The 21,589-nt window shown below is 47.7% G+C and overlaps 1 protein-coding gene across 4 annotated transcripts in view; it reads left to right on the top strand.

Annotated features, from left to right (window-relative positions):
- Positions 1–21,589, top strand: part of SPSB1 (splA/ryanodine receptor domain and SOCS box containing 1) — a 71,875-nt gene that overhangs the window by 22,701 nt on the left and 27,585 nt on the right. Inside the window, exon 2 of one of the 4 annotated variants that reach the window (XM_065575165.1) lies at positions 13,381–13,569. The exons of the other annotated variants lie outside the window; for them this stretch is intronic. The gene's annotated coding sequence lies outside the window, so the exon portion shown is untranslated. The remainder of the gene's footprint in view (positions 1–13,380; positions 13,570–21,589) is intronic. 4 annotated transcript variants of the gene reach the window in all.

Genomic DNA, 21,589 nt, shown 5'->3' on the forward strand with positions numbered 1-21,589 from the left:
GCTGGTCACGTTGGATCTTAAGCTATCCATTAGGCTTTACTTGACCAGTTTAGCATGTGTAAAAGCAGTGTCCCATGTCTATACTGATTTCTTAAACATGTTGGTGCACGTTGGCTAACATGCTAATATCATGCCTTGAATCCTAGTCTAGACAAGACCCTAGTCATCTGGTTAGTTGGCTGCCTGGGGTCCTCCCAAGCATCTAGAATCAAACAGCAAAAGGCCCCACCAGCTCTGCAGTAGCATTTTTTTCTATGTCCTATTCTGTGTGTCATGGAATCTTGTTGTCTTGGCGCGGTTGGGCCACCCATAAAAGAATCGGGTGAAATCTTGTATGTGCCAATATTGAGCCATTTGCTAACAAAGGTTTTCTGGTGAGCCCTGAGCAGACAAGGCAAATGGCCCAGCAGGTGGCAGGCAGTCAACAGTGAAAGGGATGGCTTTGCAGACGGCTGAAATTAACCATTTTGGCTGTAAGGCTAATCTAAAAGTTGGCCAATCTACCTCATGTGCATCTATACAGAATTATCTGGGGTGAAGAACTTCTTAGCCAGCCTTTGGATCTGTGTGTGGCATGATCAAACCTATGGGGGGATGGGGTTTCAGGGTGTTTTGTGTGAGAGCTGTATTCCTGTGGTGGAGGGTTTGATGCTGGGATGAACTGACAGCAGCTCATCTTTGCAGACTGAAAGCAGTTTGGCAGTCTCCTGAAAAGCCACTGTGCAATAGGCCGATTTGGGTAGCGCTTAAAAGTGGCTGCCCAAATTAGACGGGTGTCCCAGCTGTGGCACGGAAAAGACATTGCAAAGGTTACTCCTCTGTTGCTGTTAGCAGCAAACTTCCTGAATGATGCTGCCACTGACCTTCTAAAGCGGTCAGCCAGGAGTATGTCCTGCTCTGCTTTGGCACAGATGCTCTGTGCTTGGGCGGCAGACGCTACGGTGCATCTGGTTTGCACCTGTTACCCTGCCTTCTATAATGAGTCACCCCCCCCCCTTTTTTTTTTTTTTTGCCAATCTCTAAATACTTGCATTAGTGGAGAGCTCTTCGCTTGTCTCAGAGCAGGGTATTTTAATCCTGACTTGGGTTCAGGCAACTGGGAAAGATTCTTCTTTGAGGAGGAGGCTGGGATGTGAGTTCTCTACTACCCCGAGCTTCTGTTCTTCTAGCCCGGCTCCCCTCTTGCAAAGAGGTCTGAGCCAAGCTCTGGCTTCCCTTGAAGCCAATCATCTAAACAAGGGGGTGCTCGTCTAAAAAGGCCCCAAGTCACAACCTTGAGACTTACTAGACAACTGTCAATTTGCTATTCTCCAGAAATCCTCTAGTGAATCCATCCTGAACTAAAAGCTTCCGTTCAAGATCCTCTTGCTGTAGATTACTGTGCTGTTGGCATACAATCCGTCTCAGGTGGTTAAAAGGCCCTTGGTAATTTTTCAGGCTACCACTTTAGATGAACCTTTTTCATATACCCCCCTTCTTGGAAGCACCTTTCAAGCAGTACTTAATCACTCACCCCTGCTCTAAGTTGATACAGTGTTGCTTTGGAAACGTAGCTCCTGGAGTAGTAATGACAGTGAGTCTTAAAGTGCTTTTCATCAGTAGATCTCTAAGCAGCTTACGTGGTCAGGAGCCTTATTTTTTTTATCTTACAGATGGGGGAAACTGAGGCACAGGGTGCAAAGTGACTTGCCCAAGGTCACCCAGCAGGCCAGTGACAAAACTGGGAATAGAATCCAGGTCTCCTGAGTCCCAGTCTGGTGCTCCTATCTACTAGACCACACTGCCACCCCTTCCTTTCATGTTAAAGTCTAATGAGTGAAGCCAAACTTTATTCCAGGTCCCGAGGATCTGGCCACTATTTCCCTGCCTGTTAAAATATGTGCTCTGTACTACATCAGGGCAATAAGGCTAATCCAGGACTCCTCCTGCACTGGAGGAAAGAGGTCTAATATTGTAGTACACTTCAGTACATGAAATAGGGTGACCAGATGTTCCAATTTTATAGGGACAGTCCCGATATTTGGAGCCTTTTCTTATATAGGCACCTATTACACTCCCCCCCCCCCCCCCGCACACACACACACACACACACACCCCTGTCCCGATTTTTCACACTTGCTATCTGGTCACCCTAACATGAAACCACTCTTTTCTTAAGGACTCCCTAAATCTGCAGTGACTTGATTGCCAAAAATGACCATGATTCCAAGCTTGTCTGCTGTGAATTCCCTTAAGGGCAAGAAAGGCCATACTGAGTCAGGCCAATGGTCCAGCTTGCCCACTATCCTGTCTTCTGACAGTGTCCAATGCCAGATGCCTTAACAGGAGAGAGAGTGCGCCTGTCTGATGTAATGATTGTTCAAGACCCGTCCTAGGCGATAGCCCCTTGGTCACATTCGAAAAGCAAAGGTGATCATTCTGCACTAAAAAAACAACTGTTCCTTCTCTGTAATGGTGACAGCTGGGAATCGGGATGTGGGGGAGGTGTCCCATTCTGTGCGTGGTGTTAGTAGCAAAAAACGTTTTAGCACCGTAAGTGCGGCTGTTGTAGAGCGCGTGACTTGGAGACAGCTGGTTGTGTGAAGTCTGTAATTATCCCTCATAGGGCTCTTTTTTCCAAGTCTCTCTTGTACGTTTTGGTTCGGAAACTGAAGTGCCTACAAGCGTCCCTCTGGCAAAGGGTGTGCTGCATTGACACCGCTCCAGGCCAGCACTGCTCTTGCTTAGAAAGCAGTGTGTGTGGAGGCTGGCCGGGATGTCCCTTTCACTCAACAGCTAGCAGAGCGGATACTTACTGAGGCTGTCTCCTCCCACCCCCGTAGGATTGCTCACTCTGCAGCTGTGGTCCTGAGTCTGGCTCTTCACACATGGGTGTCTTAAAGAAGCAATCCTGCGGCGCCTCTTACTAGCATCTACCTCTGGGCTCTTAATTGTGAGAGAGACCACTAGAAATGAAGAGCTGGCAGGCAATAACCTCAGTCCAGTGAGACCACATCGGAATGACGGCTGTTGGACAAATGTCTTGAAAGTGCGCTGGTTCCTTGCAGGAATCTGGCTGGAAAGAGGCATGTTGATGGAAACCTATCAAGTCCTGTCCTAAGTAGTTTGTAAGCAAATGCGAAAGTCCTCCCCACAACCTCAAACACCAGACTGTCACACTTAGCTTGGTGTAACTTCAGTTTTTAGAAAGACTATAAATAATACTGTGTCGTCCGTCTACCCCCCCTCCACACACACACACACACACACACACACACACACACACACTTAAGAGGTAAACTAGAGTCTCTGCTTGGACTAGAGCCCCTTAGAGCTCAGCAGTCTGCCCCTTCTCTGTCCAGTAGCCCCTATTTTAATGGTGGCTTCTTGAGGATTGCTGAACTCTACTGCAACTTGTCTGAGTTGGTCTGGCAAGTGTTAATTCCTTTGAGGGTGGAGGGGAACCACTCCCCTGTGCTCAAGCCCATGATCTGGCTGGGACCAGATACCAGACTCCTAAAACTGGGAAAAATCGTCTAGTCCAACTATTGTACTGCAGAGCTGATGTAGCCTAGTAAGAAGTCCTGATGGAGAATGCTCCTGAAATGTGTGTGTGATTGGCAAGAGACTTGTAATGACTGACTCTACCCTTTTGATCTAGAGTGGATGCTTCTAACTCAATGGTAACTTGAAAAGAGGTAAAGGTTCAGTGAGCTTTAGATGGATGAAACAGCTTGGCTTGTTGAGTCCCTCAACCAGTCTTAATAAAGACAGAAGCCTGAACCTAATGACCTAGCATGTCCATCGGGTCATGTGCTGTTTGCATTCAGTCAGCTCGCATAAGCACCGACTAAGAACACAAGACCTGATCTAAATTCTTCATTTGGTCCTAGAAGTCTGTTTTAAAAACGAGGAGTCCTTGTGGCACCTTAGAGACTAACAAATTTATTTGGGCAGTAGGTGCCACAGGAACTCCTCATATTTTTTTTTTTTCTTTTCTTTTTTGCTGATACAGACTAACACGGCTACCACTGAAACCTGTTTTTAAAATGACTCTTTGCTTAACAGCAGGTTTCTTTTTGGCTGTTTCCATGTCCGCAGCTTTATTTAAAGAGCCCGAAATGCCCTTAATATGCTTTAAACTTGGTCTCCTAATTGGAAACTTTCCACTGATGTCATCAACTTTCCATGGCCCACTTCAAATGATTTGGTTCACCAGGAAGTAAGTGACTATATAAACATTTGTATTAAATGTTTGTTTAGTGGGTATGTTGATTTATGAGGACTTAAGATGGCTATGAGAGGACAGGTTGACTATGGATATTTTTTGCCTTGCCTTTGAACTGTAAAAAATACTAGCAGCCGTGAAATGCCAGATAAGAGAATTTGGGGTTGGTTCGTGGTACTTGCCCTCTCTTTGACTCTCTTGTGTTTCTTTCTCACTTTGTCTAGCTTGCTTTTTTTTTTTTTTTTTTTTTTTTTTTTTTTTTTTTTGCATTGGTAATGATGGAAAGGATTCAGACATCCACGTTGGAACAGTTGTGGCATAAAGCAGCTAGCTTAATTACAGGTATTGTACTGGAATTCTGTCCTTTCTAAGAGGAAGCCCACAGTTTAGTCTGCACGGGAGTCCCAGGGAGGGCGTGGTGTGTGGGTGGGTGTGTGTGTGCTCATTTCTGAGGCTTCTTCCAAACACCACTTAACACAGGACCCTGCGGTATTGTTGGTGCACTTGGAATGTGAAAATGTAAGGGGCAGGCTAGTTCTTAAAGTTCTACAATGCAGCATGAACAAGATCTGACCATGTGTTTTTGGAAAACTCTTCTCTTATTTTTATTCTAGAGGGTTGAAGTAAAATTCCCTTTCAACGAAGGAGGGAGGTCTATGTGAAGTTATGTAGGCAAAGATTGTTTTTTGTTTTGTTTTTGTTTTTGTTTTTTGCTAATTGCCCTGTGGACAGTGTGTACTAGCAGCCTTTCTTCATTGCTGGAGACTATCTTGGCAGATAGCTAAACAAAATCTATACCATCAGTCAATGCATTACAAGGCTAATTAAACTCTGGTCTTAATTTCCCAACCAAGCATGCATACATTCTAGTACAGGAAATCAGCAAGTAAGCCTCATCTGTACTTCAGATTTACAGGGGAAAAGCAAGCTCAAACATCCAGTGTGAGCTAACTCCAGTTCCTACAATCTTTTGCTTTTCCTAACAGCTTCACTAGACCTCACTTCTGACTACTCTAGACTGGCTGGAACAACTTTCCTTTAACTCTAGGCAAGTGTCAAAAATATGGCTGTTTTTAGGTCTTTAATCTTACTGCCAGGTATTCTTTCCACTGTGACCCCCCCCCCCCCCAAGCCTGTAAGGAAAAGAAGGCTATAAGAATTTGCTTATGTGCTTACCATGCAATTTGTCTTCTAACCAGCCGATGTAAGACTGTGCATGAGGTTATGCAAAGGAGTGTGTACAATAAGTTGTCGTCTGTGGTCGTATAGTCACGTTAGTCTGAGGAAGTTAGAGACGCATGGGGGTGAGGTGATATCTTTTCTATGTCCACATTCTGTTCGTGTAAGACAAGCTTACACAGAGCTCTTCAGGCGTGTCTCTCATGCCAACAGAAGTTGGTGGGTGAGAGAGGCTTTTATTGGACCATATTGTCACACTAATATCCTCGCACTGACATGGCGGCAAGTAATGTAGTCAAGTTACGCAGCTCACGTTTGCTGCCCTAGGGTTGTGCTCCTGTTATGTAAACTGGTATAGGGAATGCACCACGTGGGGAAGCCTAAGTTGTTAGAACTCCCTTAAGTAACTTAATGAGCTGGGCACAGCTTCACGCTGACTGGAAGAGGTTGGAGAGGCAAGTACTTGTTATGATGTCTTGCAATCTATGTCTCGAGCTTGAACCGTTCAACTCTATGGGCCTCACGCAGCTCCCACTGTCTTTCTCCTCTTCAGGTATCCCTATGCTACAAGTGCTACAAGCACGGTGCTGCCGTAGCGTAGACTCAACAGCAACAGGAGGGGGTTGTCTGTTGCTGTAGTAAATCCACCCCCCTTGAGAGCCAGTAGGTGGGTCAATAGAAGAATTCTTCCATTGAGCTAGCAGAGTCTGTACAGCTGGGCTGAGGTTGGCTTAGGCCTTGTCTACACTACAGGGGACATTTGATCTAAGTTGCACAATTTGAGTTATGTGAATAGCATAACATAAATCGATGTAGCTTAGACCCACTTACCATGGGGTCCACACTACGTGACGTTGATGGGAGAGGATTGGCAGTTGATTTAGCCGGGTCTTCACTAGACCCGCTAAATCGACCGCCGATGCGTCGATCCCCGATAAGTGTATACAGGCCCTGAGTGACATGCCTCTGGGGGGAGGAAGGGGGAGGGAATAAACTTTTTCATGCCCCTAAGTGACATAACTAGGTACCCTGTTTCCCCGAAAATAAGACATCCTCCGAAAATAAGGCCTACTTACAGTTTTGCCTCTCGTTGTAATATAAGGCATCCCCCCGATAATAAGACCTCCCCGATAATAAGGCATCCACCGATAATAAGGCATTTTTCATTTCTGAAAAATAAGACATCCCCTGAAAATAAGACCTAGCGCATCTTTGGGAGCAAAAATTAATATAAGACACTGTCTTATTTTCGGGGAAACAGGGTAGGTGTAGTCCAGGCCTCAGTCTTAAGAGGCTCTCTCTCAATGAGGGAGGGCTGTCTGAAGAGCAGATCCCTCCGGGCTATGTTGAAGGAGTAAAGACTCGGGGCCGCTCTACATTAGAAAATTAGATGGACGCAGCTACATCACTCAGTATGAAAAATCTGACTCTGCGCTATGTAGTTAAGCTGACTTAACCTAGCACTGTCTACATGGGGACTTGACAGAATAATTCTTCCGTCAACCTAGCTACCGCCTCCCTGGGGGACTGGATTTACTACAGAGGCGGAAGACCCCCTCCCATTGCTGTAGTGACTGTCTATGTTGAAGCGCTACACCGGCGCAGTTGCCGCACTAGCTGTGTGGCTGTAGTGTTTCCAGTGTAGACCTCCCCAAAGGGAAGCACAGCTGAACCAGTAGCTTCAGTTTTTTTGTACATGCAAATCTGAGCTCTGCTTGTGTCCTCTGATGCAAGCTGCTTTGCATAAAACTTCAACTGGCAAAGCTGAAAAAACACCTAAACAAATGGACAAATCTAGCTGTCTTGTCGCTGACCCATGTGGTATCTTAAGCCCTTTGCAATGCTAGGTGATGTAAGAATCCAAATTAATCACTCCTGTAGCCCCACCCTACTAAAAGCACTTGACAAACATGATTCTGTTCTCATAAGCCTCTCTGGGTAGGGTGAAAGGAGTCATGTATTATCTAATGAGCCTGGATGGCAGTGCAGAGCTGTAATCTTCACTGAGGGGTGTGTACCGCCTGCCATATTCCCATTTAAAAATAATTGGACTGAAGCATTCTGGTAAACACAAGGTTCAACCACCTCTTTGACTAATGAAGGATCAATGAGCTCTAGAGAGGTACCGGCCCAGCATGTTTAGCTGAGGGAGTTTCTGTGTATGTTCCAGTACACGGGTAATCTGAGCTGCCTTTTGAGTAGTCTTGAGTTCTCTCAGGAATGTCCTCTTACTCAATAGTTACTGGGCAGCCCATGAGATGCTGTGGAGTAACTTGTCACTTCTGTGTGTTCTGGCAGTGGTATTTGCGCTGGTGTACTATGAGATGACAGAGATAGTCATCTCAACATTGACAGAGTTGCTTAGCACTTGTCCGTGCCACATCTGGATGAATCCTGTTTGGTTCCCACGTATGTAATTTTTCAAATGCTTTGTAGACTTTGACAGATACTCTGGTAATGGGAGGGGCACGTATGTACCTTTTTAATAGATGCTGCAGGTGGATTGAGAGGAGGCTGGGCACGTAGTGTTGAACATAAGAACAATCATACTGGGTCAGACCAATGGTCCAGCTAGCCCAGTATCCTGTTTTCTGACAGTGGCCGGTGCTGGATGCTTCAGAGGGAATGAACAGAACAGGGCGACTGAGTGATCCATCCCGTTATCTGGCAGTCAGAGGCTTACGGACACCCAGAGCATGCAGTTGCATCCCTGATCATCTTGGCTAACAGCTGTCCTTGGCTATCCTCCATGAACTTGCCATTTTTTAATTGGTTTTTATATTTATTTATTTATTTGAATCCTGTTATGCTTTCGGCCTTCAGCATTCCCTGGCAACGAGTTCCACAGGTTGACGGTGTGTTTGTTTTAAACCTGCTGCCTATTAGCTTAATTGAGTGACCCCCTGGTTCTTGTGTTGTTTACTCCTTCACATAACACTCACTTTCTCCACACCAGTCATGATTTTATAGACCTCTATCACATCCCTCCCTCCCCTTCGTCGTCTTATAACTTCTTCTCCTTGTTTCCGACTGCCGGATACTGTGAAGATGAGAAATGAGTGTACTCCAAATGCAACTGCTGGAGCTTCTTCGGGGATAAGAAGCAACGGAAGCTGGAGGGGGAGGTCCGTATGACAATTTCTACCAAAATGTAGTTCATGCCATGAAAGGCGAGGGAACCCCTGTACCTAGTCCTTCAGCTATAGAAACTTTTGAGGGAAACAGCCTGGCCTGATCTCTCAGGTGGCCAGGATGCCTCATGGATAACACCCCCATTAACACTTACCGTTGTGGTACAAGCAAGACTGACCTACTTACCCCAGAAGCATTAGAATGGCTTTTGAATCTCAAGATTCAATTCTAATCCCACCCCATTGCTTGGCAAATGCCATACAAAAATAGTAGTAGTGCAGGCAAAATCAGCAAGCAAGAGTGTTGGTGTGATTATTGTGCTCACGAAGAGGGAATACTTGACTTTGGAGACCAATAAATCCTCACATGGCAAGCTTGCCCTGCCCTGCCCTGCCCAGGCTGTTTCAGTTCTGCAGCAACCGCCTCTAGGGGTGAGCGTTGGGTCTCGCTAGCCCATTCAGTCCTGGGAACCTCTGCTGAGACTTGACAACAAGGGGGACCAGTGTAGTGGTGGAGGCTTGTCCATTAGAGGCTGGACTGAGACCACAAGAGCCTGAAGTGTGTAAAATCCTGGATCCTTAAGGCACCTTGGCTTTTTCAGTCGGCCCCTAGCAGAAACCCACATTTCATAAGCTCTGTTGTGCTGGATGAACTTGTATACTAGGGGCACTGTGTGTCCAAGGGGGTACTGGCAGCTGGGATGCTGCCAGGTAAGGGATGGTGGCGCCTCCCTGGAGTGGGGGCAGAACTGCTATGTTACTGTGCATCTGCCGCCGGGCAATCCTTGTCTATTCATACTGCAGTGTTGGGCTTAACCATGATGAGACCTCAGCAGTGTCTAAATACTGTATTATATAACGTCCCAGCAAACCCATGATGATCCTAACTTCACTCTCCTCTAAGAACAGTCCGTTCTAGGCAGAGGAAAGATGCCAGTGCTTTTCCTTCCCTTACTGGCGGGGTTGCAAACCTTCCATGCCAGAAAAATTCTGGAGGCGCCCTGCCATCATATGAAACTCAACTTCCTTTTTGCTGAGGGAGATCCCTAGGAAACTGCTCTTTCTTTGGGGGGCCGGGAAAATCCCTCCAGATTCCAGCAAGCAGAGGAGCTTTAGGCACCAGAGGGGACAGCAAGTTTGGATCGGTCTCAACTTCTTACCTTGCCTGGCTATTGATGCCGTTGGGGAAGAATAATTGCCTCTTCCGGCTGCGTTGCTGGATTTGGAAAGGGTTTTTCCACAGCTCTTGTTATGTTTCTTTCCCAGCTCAAACTTGAAAAGAAAACAGGAGGCTGCAGCCAGCTTTCTGTCATGGACACCTTTTATCTTGTGTTCATCTCTTCCAAGCAGATGCTGCTTGTGTTTTGTTTTGGTTGCAAAACTAAATTTAACTGGACTTTCATGTGGGGGGAGAAGGGAGTTTTTCAAAGCTCCCCATCCAGACCACTTTGGTAATAAAATGCCTTTTTTACAGCAAGGTGAGCCCTGTGTCCTTCAGCCCCCTCCCTACAAAGCAACTGGGGACCACACTTGGGCTAACATTTCGACTCTCGTAGTCTGTTCCACTTGGCTGTTTCACTGACTGCTCTGCAGCGTGTGGCCTCTTTGAGGGGCAGGTAGAGCTTGAGCCAGGAGGCTGGAAAATGAGGGATTGAAGGGAAAGAGTTGGTTTGAGGGACATCACATGTTGTACCGACCGTTCCTGCAACTTGTTCACCTCCCAGTTGATTATAGGCTGTTGTGTGAAAATGATGCTACCGGTATTGTGCCATTGGTGTGGTTCAGCGTGAAGCTCTTCCCTAGCACAACTGTGGTAGGAAGCCGGGCAGATGAACCTCAATCTTGAGAAGACCTTTAACTGTGGCAGTGAGAACAGGAGTACTTGTGGCAGTGAAGTGATCTGTAGCTGCAAGCCAGGTAGGAGTATATCTTATCTGGTGGACCTGTTGAGTTTCCCTGCTTGGGCTGAACGTGGGGCTAGGCGTAAGGTAACACCCCGCGTCTAGTCCTGGCTCTGTTGCTTGCTCCCTCTGCAGCTGTGGGCAAGTCACTTGTCTAACTTGTCCCTGCTTACATAATAGGGCTGGCGCTGTCTATATAGGGTGGATATTTATGAAGCTGAAGTGCCATGTGCATGGGTAGGCTCGTTGTTACCATGAGGCACTCTAACGCTTGAACACGTTTTTCCTTTTATTGGTGAGATAACGCTCTGACTCACAGGGCAGAGCTGGGGATGCTGTCCAGCATGCTTACTACTGGGAAACTGCTGGGTTCCTTCCTCTGCTTCCATGACCCCATGCCATGGCTCGCTAGTGGATCAAAAGCTAGTGTTTAATGTGCCACCGAGTGGCTCTTCTCTCTTTCCCTACCCAACCTTGCTGATCACTGAGCCTTATCAAAGTACCAGTATTGGTTCTGAGTTAAGGACACAGACCAGAAGTGAGGACTGTTCTCCTTCAGCTTGGGGTCCTGGCTCACAAACAGAAACCGGTATCATACTTTTTAAAGGTGACGTGTAAAAGGCTTTTGCTTTTAAAATGGAGTTTGTGCCTTTTCCCCCCTTCCCCCCCCCCCCCAAAGCTGCCTAAGGGTTGATCTTCCAGTTCCTACCAATGGGTCTCTAAATCTCCTAGCTGGTCTAGAAAATTTCACTGTTTTGCATGAAGGTCTTTAGCGTTCTTTAAAAACAACCCCCCCCCATACCCACGTTTTTGTAAGATTAGTAACATCAGGAATATCGAGTATGGTCTCCCCAGGCTCTGAAAGATCTCCTGGGGGTGGGGGTGTGAGCTCTCACACTTTAATTGCATGTGCAAGGATGTTGACTCCTTAATAAGCACTTGGCAAAAGGGGGGTTGTGTTAAGTATTGGCGTTAACAGAAGCTGTTGTAAAAATCACTCCCTTGGTTACTCAACTCTGTTCTGTCTTGGGTTTGTTGTAACTGCACGTTCTTCGGTGTCCGTCTTCAGGGCAGGAAGGGGCTGAATGTTTAGTGTAAGCAAACATCTAACATCCTTTTGGGCCCTTGTGAATCAGAGAAGGAAGACACAAGGCTAATTCCTCTTTCCTCCCGTCGCCACTTTTTGTCAATAACTTCTTACAGAGGGATAAATGATCCTGACAAACACCCTGGAGGAGATTCTTAAAAACTAGGAGGCGTTGTGTCTGACTTTGGCATATGGTGAAACTGCACTCGGGAATACCCGTATACGTACCCTTCTCCTTAGACCTCTGCTCTCAGCACTTTGTACCTGGTCTATTAGTGCAATTTTGCCCAGGCAATCTAAGTAGCTCATGTATCTGGTACAAGTGAGATTGACTGGTTTGTTGTGATTCAGTGGACTGTAAGGGTTGTCTACATTGCAATTAACCCACTGCTGGCCCATGCCAGCAGGCTTGGGCTTGGGCTATAGGGCTGTTTAATGGCAGTGAAGGTGTTTGAACTCAGGGATTCTGTGAGGTGGAGCGTGGCAACCTATATTTTTAAGGGGAAGCTGCTGTGTTTAGCTTGTGGAGCAGTTGATCGTTGTCCTGTGATTTATTTGTTGGAGGTTTGCTTTGACCACACAACGGGCAGGTCTTCACTGTTGTCCTCTTCCTTCCCCTCTTCCCCCCCCCCCCTCAAAAAAAAGGGGTTCGCCAACCCAAGTAAAGAACATTCAGGTTAAAATAGTGAAGATGAGGCTGCTTGAGTTCAACACCAGACTCCCTGTAGACTTTTTAACTCTAGCCGCTAACAAGTGAAAAGCGAATGTCCCTTGTCTTCGGTGCTGCCTGCCCTGGGGTACAGAACCTCTCTTTTATGCAGTGGAGACATACCCTCTCTGCAGGATAGCTAAAAGCTTTGGAAGCAGGAGATTTGTGGGTTTGGAGGGAGGAGTGGCAGCTATACAGTGTATCAGCAGTATGCCAACAGATGTTGACCTCTTGCATGCCTGGGCTGTGTTCTGGGATATTGGCTGCTTGTTTCCCAGAAGGAAACAGCTGAAAAGACCTTTCCTGGGTTCCCCCTCCCACATACCCAAAAACAACGGGCAGACAACTTGTTTGGGGGTGGTGATGTTGAAACTTGAAATTTCAACTATATCCAGACCATTTGTCCGAGGGACTTTCCTCGGTTTTTGTCTGGCTTTGGGGTACTTCAGACATTTGGCTGCAAATAAATAAAACTCCTTGTTGATTCATAATGATTGCCTCCAGTACTAGTCTTGCTAATTCCTGTTGGTAGTGCTGATTGCCTTACTGTCAGACAGTAGGGTCCTTTCTCTTCTCTCCTTCCAGGACTAGCCTGTTGTGAGATTCTGAGTCTCCTAGACATTTGCACAATGCCTCCCTTCATCTCTTTCCCACACCTGAGTCCCCATGTCCTGGAATCAGGAGGTTGTTTCTGCCTGGCTGAATGCTGGGGGCTTTAACTGATCGCTGCTAAAGACGATCTCATTGCATGCAGCACTGTGTGGCTTGGGGCAGGGCGTGGGGGAGAGAACAGTACAGAGCCTTTTACTGACCTTTGCTAACAAAGATTTTTCTCCACTTCGGGGAAGACTCCGGCAGAGAGAATAAGCAAAGATGTAGAAGCATCTTTTTGTGTGGAAGTGGCTTTAGAACTTAATGATGCAGGGATGTTAGTGGACTAGCCGGTCTCCAAGCAAAATGGGGTTCCAGTGTTTATTGGGTCACAGTTAGATGAGAGCAAAGTCTAATTTCACTCCTCCAAGGACACTTGGCCCTATTACAAAACCCCAGTACAGCTTGGCATCTCTTCCTGTCTAGGACTGTAGTGACAGCTGCATTGGTTGTGAGAAGCTTAGCTATTAAGTTCTTGATGTGGTCCTTTTTTATTTTATTTTTTTTTAACTCAGTGCGGCTTCATTGACATGTGGTATAAAAGAAGGAGCTGGGAATCAGAGATGGACAACAGACTAATATGATTGGACAGAAGGTTCTTCTGACTCTTCCAGTAACCTTGTCCCCGGAGCTGAATAGCCTTATTCCTCCAGAGACGCACTCTGCAGGCTTGTGTATCACGTGACTCGGTCTTGTCTTACTCAGTAAGTCAGTATTGCTAATAAGTGAGAAGCATTTCTTTGTCATGAGAGGAAGCAGTTCTAGGCTTGATACTCATGCTGTTACATTATGTCACTGGGGACTGAAATTAGCCTCGGGCTCCCAGTCTAGCTGTCTCTTTTAGAATCTATCCAAATAAAGATCTTTAACCAGGCCCATCCTGGAGATCTCAGAGGATACATCTGTACAGCAGTTAAATGCCTGCGACTGGCCTGGGTCGATTGGTTCTAGATCCCATAAGGTGTCAGCAGGTATTCCCTGCCTCATTTGGGGGGGGAGGGAGAGAAGAAGAGATATAGGAACTTGGGTACCGCACTACATAAATTAGATCCTAGCTCTCCTGTTTGGATTCGCTATTAGTAGACTCCAGAAAAGGGTTAGGCTCTCAATCTCTGTGACCTGTGCTGGCACACGGAGAAAGAAACCCAGTATGGAAGGGCTATCCCATTGCTGCAGGGAGGGGATTTTGGCCGTACTTGGAATGGAATTGCTGCCTACCCCCCCACGTAGTCTCACTGGCATGCGCTGGCAGAGTTGGCGGCTTGCCACTGGAAGGCTACCAGCTATCCCCAACAGAGGGGAGAGACTAGCATGTTAAGTCAGATGCACAGGGAAAGAGCAGAGCACAAGTAACCTCGATCTTTTAAACTGCTGGTGGAGTAGCTTGGAGAAACCTTCAGTGCATGCTGATGACATGGGATGCTGTTATGTATGGGGGTCAGGTGCTGCCTGTCTGGTGGGCTGGGTGGACTGCAAGTTGAATTTAAGAAGGGGATTGTATTGTGCATCACTTTATCCCCTTCCTGTCAAACACGCTCTCAATCTTGTGCTGTGTCATGTCTCAATCTCCTTTAGAAGGCCATGCAGAAGTATCCGCTAGGCAGAGCTCCCGAAAGGTGTTCAATGTATCCTAGCGATGCTCCATCCTAAAATGACATCCTTGGTGTCTGACTTCACAGCTTGTTTTCTCAATTCATGCGGCTGCTCGTCACAGAGCTAATAAAGCATTCTACTTTTTGAAATTCCATGGGTAACTGGGCAATCATTAACTGTTCATTTGGAGTGGTTCTCTTCTAGTTCCTCAAACCTGATGCTATTTGTGTGTACAGGAACGTTTTTATTTCAGTCTATAACCCCCTCTCCTGACTATTTAATAAATGCATGGGCTTGCCGTGGCTGGGTTCGGCCAAGTGATTGTTCTACCTTCAGACTTGCACTTGAATACCAAACGGTGTAGATTAAAACAGATTTGATTATTCAGCTGCAAATCTGCATGAGCACTTATTTACAATATATGTAGCTCAACTGACTTCGCCTAAGGCTTGCAACAAGCTAATTTTAGCTATATCCTTTTTAGCCAGTTTTCAGAACTAGAGTGTAGAACCACCTATGAACACTGGTTTAACCAAAGGTGTTTTTAAACCAGTGCACCTTTTGTGTTCACACCTGATCAGATCCAGAGCAGCCCCTGTAATGAGTGTAAACCTACAGCGGCAGTTGGCCGGCAAGGCTGGAGAGGCTTGGCACAGATCTCACTCCACAAAGCTGAGTGTCTATTTACTGAATACAAGTAGTAAGGTGTAAACACCAGAGACTGGTGAAGCCAGAAAAGCTCAGTGTTGGCCTCTTAAAGGAATTTAAGGTTGGAAAGGAGGGAAAAGAGAAACTGTAACTCACATCTGAAGTGTGGCTTTTGGGAGTGCGGGATAGGAAGTAGAAAACAAATCCACTGTAGCACATGTGCTGTGTTGCCTGCCTCAATAGGCTAGCGGAAGGGAGTTGATTAGTCTTCCAACCACAGGCACTTCTGTATCTATCTAGAGATGCCTCTTGCTCTTGTGAGGAGGGATCTAATCCCTCCTAGGAAGAGATGCTGCTCAGGGTTAGGGTGGGAGGACCTTTGATCCAGGTTCTTCCTCTCATTTAATAATACCTAGCTCTTATCCAATGCTTTGATCCATAGATCACAAAGGAGGTCACATCACTATACCCATTTTGTAGACATGGGGGTGGGGGGGAATACAGGGAGGAAATTGCCCCCCTCACCCCCAGCAATGCAGCAGCAGAGCTGGGACTCGCACCCAGTCTCCTGATCCCACTCCAGCGCCTTACTGACTAGGCAACACTGCATCTCAACACCGCTAGCTGACGGTGCTGCTTCTGCCTTCCAGTCCTGCAGAGTAATGTCCTCTATTCAGCCTCAGAAAATGTACCATTGATGCAAGATTGCACAAACATGTACAGACCCAGTCTGCCTCTCTTCTGACCTGGAGAGACCCCCGGTAGAGGGATGGGTAGGAATTCAGTCTTTGTGGCCCAGTGGCTCTTTGGGCCTGTTGGCATAGAATGCCAATAAATGGAAGCGCGGCCCCTTTATGCTCCCCAAAACTTCCCTTGAGCTCCTCTCTGCAGGAGAGGTGGTGAGAATGTTTGGGTGTGGGTGGGGTGTGGAGGGGCACCTGCTGTAGATCAAGCGGAATTAGTTGGCAAATGTTTTCAGACAGTGCTGCCTTCCTAAACAACTGAGCGGCATTGCCAATGCTATGTCTACGCTTAAGCATTGCAGCTGTGCTGCTGTAGCACGTCCGCGTAGACACTCACTAGAGCCATGGGAGGGGAATTCTCCCATCAGCAAAGGGAATCCACCTGCCCGAGAGGCAGCAGCTAGGTTGATGGAAGAAGTCTTTCAGGAATAAGGTTGGCTTAACTACATTGCTCAGGGGTGTGGATTTTTCACACACTGAGGGACACAGGTGGGCTGACCTTACTTTAGTGTAGACCTGGCCCAAGCATACTTGCCATAACTTCCCCTTGGGCAGAGACTTTACTGATGAAGAAGCATTTACTGAAGCTGTGTATCAGACTCAACAAAGCCTTAGAAGGGAACAGGCTGAGTAATCTAGTGCTTCATTGTGGGGGATTTCTGCTCTTTGGTTAATAGTGCTTGTGACCTGGCTAACACAGCTTAAATGAAAAGAGGAAGGAGGAGGGTGCAGTTTGGCAGCCTTAGTATTGATAAAACAACTTGAAAATTGTAAGGGATTTTCCATCTAGAGGAGACGGTCTGCCTGTGCGTGTGGAGCTGCTGTTGGAACAGACTTACTGCTCATCTAACTTGAATCCTGCTCCCAGCACCAAACCATTTCTCAGCCAACTCAAGAAGAGACAAAGGGCTGTAATGGTGACACCGCCAGCTGTGCACTAGCAAGCAGAGGTGCACGTTCCCTGCGCCAGTCATGCTACTGCTTGCAGAAGCCAGTGGAAGGCTCCTGGGTCTGTAGCCAAAGCAGAGCACCCAAGGAGGTGGAGAATGGGAACGCTCTGTCGGGAATGTTAGTTGAGTGCTAAAGATGTGGTTTCCCTGAATGCAAGCCTAGCTGGGGTGGGAGGATGAAGCAGCCTAATGGAGAGTAAGGTGGGATTGTCTCGAGTGCCTGGGAGGAAAGCAAGGTGATGGAGAATGTGAGACTCTCTTTTTTTCAGCATTTATAGGAGGACACTGCACCAGCTAAAATACAAAATTGAAGGTAAAACGTGTAGGCTGAGCAAACTGCCTCTACCCATCTGTTTTCAAAGATTGAACTTGGATCCATCTGTCACCCCAAAAATTTTGAAGGGCTTGTTGCCTTTGCCTGGTCACAAAAATATTCCGCCGTCTATCCAGTCACTTCATTCTTCTGCAGGTCCCCGCCCTGGAGGCAGAGGTTTAGATTTGCATGCAGCCCCATAGTCCTGTCTCTGACATCCCTTAGAGGTCAGACTGAGGGCATGTCTACACTACAAACTTTTGCCGATGGAAGTCACATCAGCATAAAGCTGTCAGTTTAGTATACTGCTTGTGCATGCTTGCAGCCTTGCATTGGGGTGCACTTGCTCATCGGGGTGCTAGTTTTGATGCACAGTGCAGTGCGCCATAGGTAGGTATCCCAGTATGCACCTTACCATCATCCAGCCCATTGACTTGGGAAGTTTTGGCAAAGCCTGGTGGGTCAGAAATGTGTCATGAAGGGATGATTGAGACTGAGGGAGTCAAGTTCCCATGATGCAGCTTTCTCCACCCATGATTTTTCATGCCTATTTTGACAAACCCATGAACCTTATATGGGACTGATTCGCTACCTCTGAGAGAAGCATGGAGCCTGAACAGCTCTGCCCTATTGTCTAGAGCATTACAAACACAGGACACGCAATCCTCTGGTATTCACAGAGATGCAAGAAGAGCTGCGTGGCAAATGACCATTTCCCGGAGGTCAGATTGCTGTGGGCCAGAACAAGAATCCGTTCAAGATGGTCAGTGGCATTCACTGCGTGCTGTTTCTGGGCCCAAGAAATGAGCACTGCTTGGTGGGATCGCATCATAATGCGGGTTTGGGATGCCGAGCAGTGGCTACAGGACTTTCAGATGCGCAATGCCCTGTTCCTGGATCTGTGTGCTGAGCTCGCCCCAGCCCTCCAGCAGTTCCCAAACTGCTGTGGAGCGATAGATTGCAAGCACATCCCTATTTTGGCATCAGAACACCTTGCCATAGAGTACATGAACAGGGAGGGTTCTTTTTTTTTTTTTTTTTTTTTTTTTTTTTTTTTTAATGGTTATGCAAGTACTGGTGGATCACTGGGGATGCATTATTGACATTAACGCTAGCTGCTGAGGGAAAGTGCATGACGCTCGCATTTTTAAGAGCACAGGACTGCTCAAAAGCTACAAGCAGGGACTTCCTTTCCCAACCAGTAGATGATCATATAGGATCCTGGGGGACCCAGCCTACCCTTTACTCCTTGGCTCATGAAAGCAGACCCTGGCCACCTCAACAGCACCGAGGAAAGAGTCAACTACTGGCTCATTAGGTGCAGAACGACTGAATGCCCTTTTAGGAGATTGAAGGGGCACAAGGTTGGATCTCAATGAGACAAATACCCCAGTGGTTCTAGCTGCCTGCTGTGTCCTGCATAACAGCTGTGAACCAAAGGGGGGGAAATTTGCTGCCGGGGTGGAGGGCAAAGGTGGAGCGGCTGTCAGCTGAGTTTGAACAGCCAGGTACAAGGGCTGGCACGAGCTCAGCATGGACCTATACAGTTCAGGGAGGCTTTGGAAGAGCACTAGATCAGCGAGCCATAGTAATACGTTGTCGTGGCGCTGCTGTACCTGGCCTTCTGTTTGGGGGCCTTTTAAGAATTTTGTGGTGATTTGGTGCACATGTATGATTACACTGTCACTGATCCTATGAGTGGAAATCCATCAACCTCCTCAAAAAACTCTCACAGGTACAGACAGACATCTTCCTCTCCAAACAGATGGACTTCAAAAACAGACTTCAAAGAGAAACTGCAGAGCTACAATTCATTTGCAAATTTAACATCATTCATTTGGGCTTGAATAGGCACTGGGAGTGGCTGGCTCATTACAAAAGCAATTTTCCCTCTCTTGGAATTGACACCTCCGCATCAATTATTGGGAGTGCACCACATCCACCCTGATTGAACTGGCCCTGTCAACACTGGTTCTCCACTTCTAAGGTAACGCCCTTCTCTTCATGTATAATAATGCCTGCCATACATCTAAAGAAGTTGGGTTTTTTACCCACAGAAGCTTATGGCCAAATAAATCTGTTAGTCTTTAAGGTGCCACCGGACTCCTCATTCTTTTGTGGATACAGACTAACACGGATACCCCTCTGATACTTGATCCTATTAGTTGTGTCTGGGTACAATCACAAGTCCCTCCAGCTGTTCTGCAGCATATGTTGGGAACTAATAAAGATAAACTATTTTCCAAATAATAGTTTTACTGAGTAACAAAACCACTTAAATTCTGTGCAAGTTAAAAGCAAATGCATTAAAATCTTAACAAATTCATGGAACAGGCTTAAAGAAAGGGAAGGAACATTCACTTCTGTTTTAGCGACACATACATCTACTGTGGCTCTCATAGGCAGAGGTGAAAGTAAGCTGGTCCGGTACGGCGTACCAGCAAGAGCCAGTACACAGCCGACTGTACCGGCAGGGGGCAGCTTCCTTAGGCCAGCGATTTAAAGGGCCTGGAGCTCCCGGTAGCACCCCCGGCCCTTTAAATTGCCGCCAGAGCCCTGCTGCCAGAGCCCCGGGGTAGCGGTGGGGGCCGGGAGCCCCGTGGCTCCGGCGGTGATTTAAAGGGTCTGGGGCTTCCGACCGCCTCTACTGCAGCGGAGCCCCGGGCCCTTTAAATTGCCACCAGAGCCCTGCTGCTGGAGCCCCGGGGTAGCAGCAGCAGCTGGGAGCCCCAGGGCTCGGCTGGCAATTTAAAGGGCCTGGGGCTCCAGAGCCCCGGGCCCTTTAAATCGCTGCCAGAGCCCCAGGGTAGCGGTGGCGGCCAGAGCCTGGGGTCCTTTAAATTGCAGCCTGAGCCCCGGGGCTCCTGGCCACCACCGGAGCTACCATGGGGCTCCGGCAGTGATTTAAAGGGCCCGGGGCTCCCAGCTGCGGCTATCGTAGCCGGAGCCCCGAGCCCTTTAAATCGAGATTTAAAGGGCCTGGGGATTTTAAAGGGGCCGACTCTTCTGCTTGAGGTCCCGCCCCCTTCCAGTTGAGGCCCCGCCCCCCAGCTCAAGACTCTGGCCCTGCATACCGGTAAGTCCTTTAAGTTACTTTCACCCCTGCTCACAGGTGAGGGTATGTGAAGCTGTGGTTGTCCTTAATGTCCCCCGATGTACAGTGATCGGGGCAAGGGAGGAGTAGGAAGGTGCTGTACTGGAGTTCTCTATCGACTGCAAAGGGGAGGTGAGCCTGGGACTGAACCTGTAGCTCCCTAAGAGTTTGCAGCATCTGTTTGCTGCCAAATAAGCCCTGTTTATGTCCTGGTGCCTCTCCCTCTCCAACTGCTGGGCCTTTCTCCTGTCCACTCTTTCCTTCTCCATACAGTCTGCAATATTCATCCTCCAGGCTCTCTGTTCCTGGTCTGATGCAGCACTGGCTTGCAGGACCTCGCTAAACATATTGTCCTCTTCCTCCTCCTTATCTGGCTCAGGCATTCTGCAGATGTGGAGGAAAAAACCCTCAAGGCCACCACAGCAGCAGCTACAGATAAAACACACACAGGCACTATTGTCTGTATAGGCACAACAGAAAGTGAAAGTGAAGATTCAGAGCTCTCTTCCCTCGTTCCCCTACAGTTTTAAACGAGGCGTGTTTATGGACACGTCTGCTTCAGAGTGCTTGTGCATGGTCAGCTCTCACAGCTCTTGGCTCCAGCCATGGTGAGTGTGGCTAGTCGGGGGAGGGACATTGGGAGGGAATTGCTCAGTTGCATGAAACTATAATTATAGGGCAATGGCACATAATACTGGCATCATTCCCCACCTTCGGTGGTGTTTTTAGTTGATCTCTCACTCCTGAGGGTAACACGAGCACAGCTGCAGCTGGCATCCCGAAGTTGGCCGTGCCCGTATGCTGCTAACCCATTAACTTCGGCAGGCACCGTTGCAGTAATCCCCATCTGGCGTGGGAAAGTGTCCTACTGCAAAGGAAGAAATAAAGCTGCCAGCCCTAGAAACCTTTTGGAAAGGAATGCAGAGTATCTCCGTGGAAGTTTCACTGAGCGATCTCAAGGATTCCACGGACATCCCTGTGTACGTGAACTGCTCCGCAACCCCCCGCCCCAGCGGCCTGCATCCAAAGTAGATAACTCTACTTCTGTTGTACCAAGACCTCTTCTAGCATGAGGATATTAATGAGAAGTAGATAGTTGTGTCCTGCTAACATGGAGGCGCTATCACTGTAATGGGAAATAAATTGACACACATTTACCCCAAGTTCCTTCCACTGTATTCGTCTCACCCGTGCTCAACTGACTGGGCTGTGGTGGAGTGTCAAATAGGTCCTGGCCTGCAGCATAATTGGACCCTCCGGTCGCATGTCCCTTATCCTCGGCCTCTTCGTCATCCTAGCTATTCACACCAGGGGCCTGGGACTCTGGCTTCCCAGAGGTGTCCAGTGTGGGGTGATTGGTGGGGTCTCTGCCAAGTATGGCAT

The sequence above is a fragment of the Chrysemys picta genome, chromosome 21, assembly GCF_011386835.1.
Source record: "Chrysemys picta bellii isolate R12L10 chromosome 21, ASM1138683v2, whole genome shotgun sequence".
Taxonomy (NCBI): Eukaryota; Metazoa; Chordata; order Testudines; family Emydidae; genus Chrysemys; species Chrysemys picta.